Source organism: Vigna unguiculata, chromosome 9 (genome assembly GCF_037176805.1).
Source record: "Vigna unguiculata cultivar grain cowpea cultivar isolate G323 ecotype 2 chromosome 9, ASM3717680v1, whole genome shotgun sequence".
Taxonomy (NCBI): Eukaryota; Viridiplantae; Streptophyta; class Magnoliopsida; order Fabales; family Fabaceae; genus Vigna; species Vigna unguiculata.
In genome coordinates, this window is record NC_140800.1 from 37128093 (window position 1) to 37137646 (window position 9554).

Genomic DNA, 9554 nt, shown 5'->3' on the forward strand with positions numbered 1-9554 from the left:
TCAATATCTATGCAAAGAACATTAATATGACAACAAAAAACCCCCCTGTTCTCTTGAAATATAGTAAAATAATACTAGCACATTTTGTTATTAATTAGAAAGTACTACAAATCATAATTTTTTAATTTCATTAAATGTTGGAGATTTTAATAAATTTCAACGAATATGTTAGAGAAAAAATGATTTTTTTTTGTAGCTAAAAGAATTTTGCTTACATCTTTTATTATCTAAACACTTAACAAAATCAGATAACGAAATATTAATTTTAAACTATTTAAAATATTTACAATATTTACTTTTATGAATTAAGAAAATTTACATTATAACTATAAACAACTGGCTAAACTTATACGAACCAAATATCATTTGCAAGAATGTTTTAATACAGTTGATCTTAATATATATATATATATATATATATATATATATATATATATATATATATATATATATATATATATATATATATAGTTTAATACATTTCGATTCTTATATTATTTATTATTTGCATAAAGTAGTATTATCTTGAGGGTGACATTGATTAAGTAATTGTTCACTATTTATAACATGTTCAAGTGTGTCATTTGTAAGCCTCATTTTCAATTTCATGTGTTGGGTCTGGCCTCTTCGTAGGTCCAAGGCCAGCCCTACAGTAGGACCCCAATACCCCACTCAGTCTTTTCGTTGTCTTTTGTCCCCTTTTCAGAAACAGTCTAAGAAAACAGGAGCTCTGCTAGGGCACCCGATCTCCTCCCGTCTCCAAGCTAGCAAACCCATCTTGTACCTCCTGGTAAGTCAAGCTCTAGAGTTTTCGTCCATTTCTTCACCCTTTTTCGCTGTTGAGCACGTTGGTCAAGTTAGGGTTAAGATTCCTAACGTCGTTCTGTTTGGATCTTCATGTTTCAGCTCTACTCGAGTTCCTGGAACTGTAATACCCCCTTAGTTAGGGTCTACTTGCTTTTAGTACTCAAACAGAGGTAAGGGAAGCTATGTTTTGAGTCTTTAAGAACCATTTCTGCATGCTTTTGGTCTGTACCATGAATTTATGCGTGATTGATGTTTTGGATGGTATGAACTGGCTTGTTTGCGTTTTGGGTATGTTGTTTTTGAGTTGTATCTCTGTTGCATGTGCGTAACAGTAGGCGAGTACTGTTATTCTTGCCCAAGCGAGCTCGTCTCGCCTAAGCGAGAATAGTTGAGACTCGCCCAGGTTCTGTTCGAGCAGCTCGCCTAGGCGGAGGGTTCTTATTTTGAGCGACACGCTATCTCGCTCAAGCGAGGGTGACTCGCCCAAGCGAGTTCTCGAAGAAGAACCTGGTGTGCTCTGCTCGCGTCCTCGTCCAGGCGAAGGATTTGATTCTTGGGCGAAAGGCGATCTCGCCCAGGCGAGCTAGTCTCGCCCAAGCGAGATGCTTGTTGGGTGCCACTGTTACAGGTCTCGCCTAGGCGAGAAGGCATAGCCTAAGCGAGAGAGTCGTTGTGGCTTAGGCGAGAACTTCTAGCCTAGGCGAGAATAGAGCAGATTTATATGTTATATTTCTATTTCCCTTGAGTATGGTTATTTATCTCAAACGTGCATGATTACAGTGTGTTTGTATGAGTTGTATGAGTTGTGTACACTGAAAGTTGTATGTTAGCATGAGTAATATATGGAATTCTGTTTGGTTGGTTGAGAACATGCATGAGAATTAAATGTAGAGATGATAAATGGTAGTTGTGGCATGAGAGACATGAAAACTGTATGTGATAGGCGTAATTCCATGAGTCTCGTGGGGAGACTTTATGGTGGCGTGTAGTGTATATTAAGATATGGATTCAAGTAAGGATCGCATCCTGAAACTCTAAAGGGTCAGTGAGTCTCAGGTAGAGCAATTTGACCTAAGTGGTGAGAGTGGCGGGATGCCTTAGTCTTTGACAGGATAATGGCCTTAGATGCTTGAAGGTTAACCTTGTGCGTGGTAGGGTGAAACCCATTGGCAATGGCTCTGCAGAGCAGTAGAGGCCACCACGAGTGCAAGCGTCCAGTGAATCCGATCTTAGTATATGTATCCGGATAATTGAGTCATAGTGTCCAGTGTGTTGGCTATAATTAGATTATCTGTGCCTACTGTGCTGCATGATTGAACTGTTTAAATATTTGTATGCTATACCCTGATAAAATTCATATTACATTAGCTTACCCTTGCATTTTTGCTATGTTCCTGTTACGTTTTCTCTTTCGCGATGATCACCCTTGGTGGGAGCAGATGGAGGAAATTCTGGGAGTAGGCCTGGTGGTAGCAGTGGTGCAGCTTAGGGAACCTGTTTGTGTGCCTCTCAGGAGCATTCTATGGCCCTAGTGCCTATTGAAATCTCTCGCTCTAGGAGTTCTTCTTTTGTTTATCTGTGAAACTTGTTGTTTCTATTTTGGCTATGGCATGGCTATATGCCTAGAAACCCTTGCAAGTACATTCTTGGATGACTGTAACAGTTAGCTTTCTTATGTATGTTGATCCAAATCTGACTGCTCTTTATTATGACTGTGTGATGTTTTATTTAGTAGATTTTATCTATTCAAATGGGATGTTACATTTTTATGGTATCTTTATGATGCAGCAGATGGAAGCTACTAGGCAGGCTGCTGAGGACGCACAGAGGCAGCATGTGGATGCTCTCCGTCAGTTAGGGGAGAATGCTGCTGGTGCTCAAATGTATGGTCCTCATCCCCAACCTCCACCCCCTGAATGGAGTTTGGAAGACTTCTTGAAGCACCAACCCGCCAAGTTTGATGGCAAGACGAGTCCCGACCAGGCGGACCAGTGGATGAAGGATATGGAGCGCATCTTTGATGCCAAGAGGTGCCCCGATGAGAGCAGGCTTGCTTTCACTGTCTACATGCTCACAAGAGAGGCTGAGCATTGGTGGGCCAGCATGAGGCTAGTGATAGAAGAGAAGCATGATGATATCACATGGGAAGCCTTCAAGAGGAGATTTCTTTCAGAGTATTTCCCTGATAGCGTGAGATACGCTAAGGAGGTAGAGTTCCTCCAGCTGACGCAGGGGAACAAGTCAGTAGCTGAGTACGCCGAGAGATTCAAGCATCTGGGACGTTTCTACACCATGCCGCTCGATGAGGAGTGGCGCTGCAGGAAGTTTGAGAATGGTCTCAGAGGAGACATTCGGTTGATGGTGGCCCCGTTGTCCATCAAGGACTTTGCGGCCTTGGTGGAAAAGGCCAGGGTCATGGAGCGTATGAAGGTAGATGTGGAAGCCCAGCAGCAGCCACAACAAAGAGTTAGCGGACCATCTGGGTCCAGGCCACGAGTTGAAGAGAAGAGGAAGCCATATGCTAGACCTCACCCTCAGCCACAGGGGTCTAGAGGTTTTTCTTCCCCGCCCAGCAGGATCTAGTGCTATCATTGCGGAGGGCCGCATGGGAAGAATTTCTGCCCGCAGCTATCAGGTTTCCGCAGGTGCAACCATTGTGGCAGGGAGGGCCACTTTGGTAGAGATTGTCCCACCCTGAGGAGGACAGTGGCACGACCCTCACCACAGACTCTGAGCCAAACGTCTGGTCAGACTCAACAGAGGAGAGGAGGCACCAGGCCTTAGGCTATAGGCAGAGTTTTTGCGATGACCGGGTCAGAGGCAGCAGGTTCAGGTAACCTTGTGATTGGTTGTTGTGTGATATCTGGCAAGTCTTGTTGCGTGCTTTTTGATTCTGGAGCGACACACTCATTTGTGTCAGAGTCTTGCGTGCGGGAGTTAGGTCTGTCGGTGTGTGAGTTACCGTTCGACCTCGTGGTATCTACCCCGGCATCTGAGTTGGTTAGGACTTCTTCGGTGTGTGCTAGATGTCCAGTTGAGGTAGAGGGACGCGTATACAAAGTCAATCTCATATGCCTCCCTCTACAAGGGCTAGATGTGATCTTGGGAATGGATTGGCTCTCTGCCAATCATGTTCTCATAGACTGTCGGGAGAAGAAGCTGTTGTTCTCCAATTCAAAGGAGCCTGAGTTGTTGTCTTCTCATGGGGTTATGAAGGAAATTCAGAGCGGCGCACAATGTTTTATGGTCTTTGCCAGGATAGAGGTTGAGAAAGAGGAGAGGATCATCGTGATACCAATGGTCAGGAACTTTGAGGATGTGTTCCCCGAAGAGGTACCAGGTTTGCCCCCGAGAAGAGAAGTTGAGTTCTCCATAGACTTGGTACCGGGAGCTGGCCCTGTGTCGATAGCTCCTTACCGCATGGCCCCAGTGGAGTTGGTGGAGTTAAAGAAGCAGATAGAGGGATTGCTGGAGAAACAGTTTATACGGCCGAGTGCTTCACCATGGGGAGCGCCTGTCTTGCTGGTAAAGAAGAAGGATGGCGGCTCGAGGTTGTGTGTGGATTATAGGCAGCTGAACAAGCTGACTATCAAAAACAAGTATCCTTTGTCGAGAATAGATGATTTGATGGATCAGCTACATGGGGCGTCGGTGTTCTCCAAGATTGATCTCCGGTCAGTTTATCATCAGATTCTGATGAAGGCAGAACATGTTGAGAAGACTGCTTTCAGATCCAGATACGGGCACTATGAGTATGTTGTCATGCCATTCAGTGTGACTAATGCCCCGGCCTTGTTCATGGACTACATGAACCGGATCTTCCGTCCGTTTCTAGATAAGTTTGTCGTGGTCTTTATAGACGACATTCTGATCTACTCCAGGACGCATGAGGAACATGCCGAGCATCTGAGGATAGTGCTTGGTATCTTGAGGGAGAGGCAGCTGTTTGCCAAGTTGTCAAAGTGTGACTTTTGGATGAGAGAGGTGCAGTTATTGGGGCATGTGATATCAGCTCAAGGAATAGCTGTGGACCCAGCTAAGGTGGAAGCTGTGATACAGTGGGAATGTCCCAAGTCAGTGACGGAGATTCGGAGCTTCGTGGGTTTGGCTGGCTACTACAGGAGATTTATAGAGGGGTTCTCCAAGATAGTGGCACCCCTGACACATCTAACCAGGAAGGACCAACCGTTTGCATGGACCGATAGGTGTGAGGAGAGCTTCAGGGAGCTTAAGCAGAGGCTGACGAGTGCTCCAGTGTTGGTAATCCCGGATGTGAGTAAACCCTTTGAGGTTTACTGTGATGCCTCTCATAAGGGCCTGGGGTGTGTCTTGATGCAAGAGAGGAAGGTGGTGGCTTATGCTTCAAGGTAGTTGAAGGTTCATGAGAAGAACTACCCCACTCATGACCTAGAGTTAGCAGCGGTGGTTTTTGCTTTGAAGATCTGGAGGCACTACTTGTATGGTGCACAGTTCCGTGTGTTTAGTGACCATAAGAGCTTGAAGTACCTTTTTGACCAAAAAGAGTTGAATATGAGGCAGAGGCGGTGGATAGAGTTTTTGAAGGACTACGACTTCGAGCTTCTCTACCACCCAGGGAAGGCAAATGTGGTGGCAGACGCACTGAGTAGGAAGACAGTGCATGTGGCGCACTTGATGATGAAAGAGTTGGAGTTGCTTGAGAGTTTCAGAGACATGAAGCTACAGTTTGAGCTGGAGCCAGAATTCATTAGGTGTAGCACCTTGGTTACATCTAGTGACTTTCTAGGCTTAATCAGGGAGAGGCAAGCAAGGGATGTTAGTCTACAGAAGGTAAAAGAACTCCTGGGAACGGATCAGGCCAAGGAGTTTGCCTTGGGTAGGGATGGTGTGTTGAGGTTCAGAGGCAGGGTTTGTGTACCAGAGGATGTTGAGTTGAGGAAGTTAATCCTTGAGGAGGGGCACAAGAGTCGCCTTAGTCTGCACCCTGACATGACTAAGATGTACCAAGACCTCAAGGAGAACTTTTGGTGGCAGGGCATGAAGAAAGAGGTCGCACAATTTGTATCGGCCTGTTTAACTTGTCAAAAGGCTAAGGTGGAGCATCAGAAACTTGGTGGAACGCTCCAGCCCTTGGATATTCCAGTGTGGAAGTGGGATAGCATAGCTATGGATTTTGTTACCCACTTGCCTCGCATTGTGAGAGGGCATGATGCTATATGGGTGGTGGTGGATCGGCTAACGAAGAGTGCTCACTTTTTGGCAGTGAATCTCAGAATGCCTATGGCCAAGTTGGCCCAGCTCTATATCCGGGAGATAGTGAGACTTCATGAAGTGCCTAGTAGCATAGTGTCTGACAGAGACCCCCGATTCACTTCCAGGTTATAGCAGACGTTGCAGGAGGCTATGGGTAGTAGGCTGAGGATGAGTTTTGCTTATCATGCTCAGACGGATGGCCAGTCAGAGAGGGTGATTCAGTCCTTAGAGGACTTGTTGAGGACATGTATCTTGGACCACCTTGGCAGTTGGGATGAGGTGCTACCGCTAGTGGAGTTCACCTACAACAATAGTTACCAGGCGAGTATAGGGATGACGCCTTATGAGGCTTTGTATGGGAGGAGATGTAGGACTCCCTTGTGTTGGTACCAGGATGGTGAGTCAATTTTGGTGGGACCTGAGTTGTTGCAACAAACCACAGAGAAGGTGCAGTTGGTGAAGGATAGATTGCAAGCATCTCAGAGTCGGCAGAAGGCATATGCAGACCGAAGGAGGAGGCCCCTATAGTTTGGGGCTGGGGAACATGTGTTCTTGAGGGTGACTCGAACCACTAGTGTGGGGAGGGTTATCCGCTCAAAGAAGCTGTCTCCTAGGTTCTTGGGTCCGTATCAGATCTTGAGAAGGATAGGGCCCGTGGCTTATGAGATTGCATTGCCACCCCAGTTGGCTAATCTACACCCAGTCTTCCATGTCTCACAACTACGAAAGTATGTTTTTGACCCATCACATGTGTTGGAGGCAGAGGATGTGGAAGTCAGGGAGGATCTCCAGGTAGTGGTACAGCCCGTGGCTATAGAGGACCGCCAAGTGAAGGAGCGCAAAGGAAGAGCCACTAGTCTGGTGAAGGTCATCTGGGACCGGAGGACAGGAGACTCTACTTGGGAGCTAGAGGAGGAGATGAAGAGTTCATATCCATATCTTTTCTGGTAAGTCTAATTTTTCGAGGACGAAAATTTTTTGTTGTTGGGGAGATATTGTAAGCCCCATTTTCAGTTTCATGTGTTGGGCCTGACCTCTTCGTAGGCCCAAGGCCAGCCCTACAGTAGGATCCCAATACTCCACTCAGCCTTTTCATTGTCTCTTGTCCCCTTTTCAGAAACAGTCTAAGAAAACAGGAGCTCTGCTAGGGCACCCGATCTCCTCCCGTCTCCAAGCTAGCAAACCCATCTTGCACCTCCTGGTAAGTCAAGCTCTAGAGTTTTCGTCCATTTCTTCACCCTTTTTCGCTGTTGAGCACGTTGGTCAAGTTAGGGTTAAGATTCCTAACGTCGTTCTATTTCGATCTTCATGTTTCAGCTCTACTCGAGTTCCTGGAACTGTAATACCCCCTTAGTTAGGGTCTACTTGCTTTTAGTACTCAAACAGAGGTAAGGGAAGCTATGTTTTGAGTCTTTAAGAACCATTTCTGCATGTTTTTGGTATGTACCATGAATTTATGCGTGATTGATGTTTTGGATGGTATGAACTGGCTTGTTTGCGTTTTGGGTATGTTGTTTTTGAGTTGTATCTCTGTTGCATGTGCGTAACAGTAGGCGAGTACTGTTATTCTTGCCCAAGCGAGCTCGTCTCGCCTAAGCGAGAATAGTTGAGACTCGCCCAGGTTCTGTTCGAGCAGCTCGCCTAGGCGGAGGTTCTTGTTTTGAGCGACACGCTGTCTCGCTCAAGCGAGGGTGACTCGCCCAAGCGAGTTCTCGAAGAAGAACATGGTGTGCTCTGCTCGCGTCCTCGTCCAGGCGAAGGATTTGATTTTTGGGCGAAGGGCGATCTCGCCCAGGCGAGCTAGTCTCGCCCAAGCGAGATGCTCGTTGGGTGCCACTATTACAGGTCTCGCCTAGGCGAGAAGGCATAGCCTAAGCGAGAGAGTCGTTGTGGCTTAGGCGAGAACTTCTAGCCTAGGCGAGAATAGAGCAGATTTATATGTTATATTTCTATTTCCCTTGAGTATGGTTATTTATCTCAAACGTGCATGATTACGGTGTGTTTGTATGAGTTGTATGAGTTGTGTACATTGAAAGTTGTATGTTAGCATGAGTAATATATGGAATTCTGTTTGGTTGGTTGAGAACATGCATGAGAATTAAATGTAGAGATGATAAGTGGTGGTTGTGGCATGAGAGACATGAAAACTGTATGTGATAGGCGTAATTCCATGAGTCTCGTGGGGAGACTTCATGGTGGCGTGTAGTGTATATATTAAGATATGGATTCAAGTAAGGATCGCATCCCGAAACTCCAAAAGATCAGTGAGTCTCAGGTAGAGCAATCTGACCCAAGTGGTGAGAGTGGCGGGAGGCCTTAGTCTTTGGCAGGATAATGGCCTTAGATGCTTGAAGGTTAACCTTGTACGTGGTAGGGTGAAACCCATTGGCAATGGCTCTGCAGAGCAGTAGAGGCCACCACGAGTGCAATCGTCCAGTGAATCCGATCTTAGTATATGTATCCGGATAATTGAGTCATAGTGTCCAGTGTGTTGGCTATAATTAGATTCTCTGTGCCTATTGTGCTGCATGATATAACTGTTTAAATATTTGTATGCTATACCCTGATAAAATTCATATTACATTAGCTTACCCTTGCATTTTTGCTATGTTCCTGTTACGTTTTCTCTTTCGCGATGATCACCCTTGGTGGGAGCAGATGGAGGAAATTCTGGGAGTAGGCCTGGTGGTAGCAGTGGTGCAGCTTAGGGAACCTGTTTGTGTGCCTCTCAGGAGCATTCTATGGCCCTAGTGCCTATTGAAATCTCTCGCTCTAGGAGTTCTTCTTTTGTTTATCTATGAACCTTGTTGTTTCTATTTTGGCTATGGCATGGCTATATGCCTAGAAACCCTTGCAAGTACATTCTTGGATGACTGTAACAGTTGAGTTTTTTATGTATGTTGATCCAAATCTAACTGCTCTTTATTATGACTGTGTGATGTTTTATTTAGTAGATTTTATTTATTTAAATGGGATGTTACATCATTATTATCTTCATTACTAACCATCGTTAAAGAATTCATATATTAGATAATTAACATGAAAGTGTTGTAAAATTATTCAAGCAAACAAGTGTGTTTTAACATGAGAAGTAAAGTTAAAAAAAGGATTCACTCGTAATTATAATAATGTTGTAATGTATTGTATATTAAATAATTATAATATGTATAAATAAAAATTTCACATCATATAAATATGGTATTAAAATTGAGTTTCGTATGAATAAATTACATTTTAAAGTTCAATTTCTCATGCATAGACACTTGCTTGTGCTCCATGTATAGTTAAATGTTGTTATCAACCCTTGCTTGTGCTCCATGTATAAATGTTAATTAATAGATAGAACGGTGTTGTGAAAAAACTTTACAAAATAAATAAACAATTTTAAAAAATAAAATAAAATACTGAAACTGATTTTAGTGAAGACGTGAGCTCTAAAAATAAAATAAAACAAATATTAAACATTTAAAGAAAATCGAAATGTGACAAGAGAGTAAAAATAAAACAAAGAAACT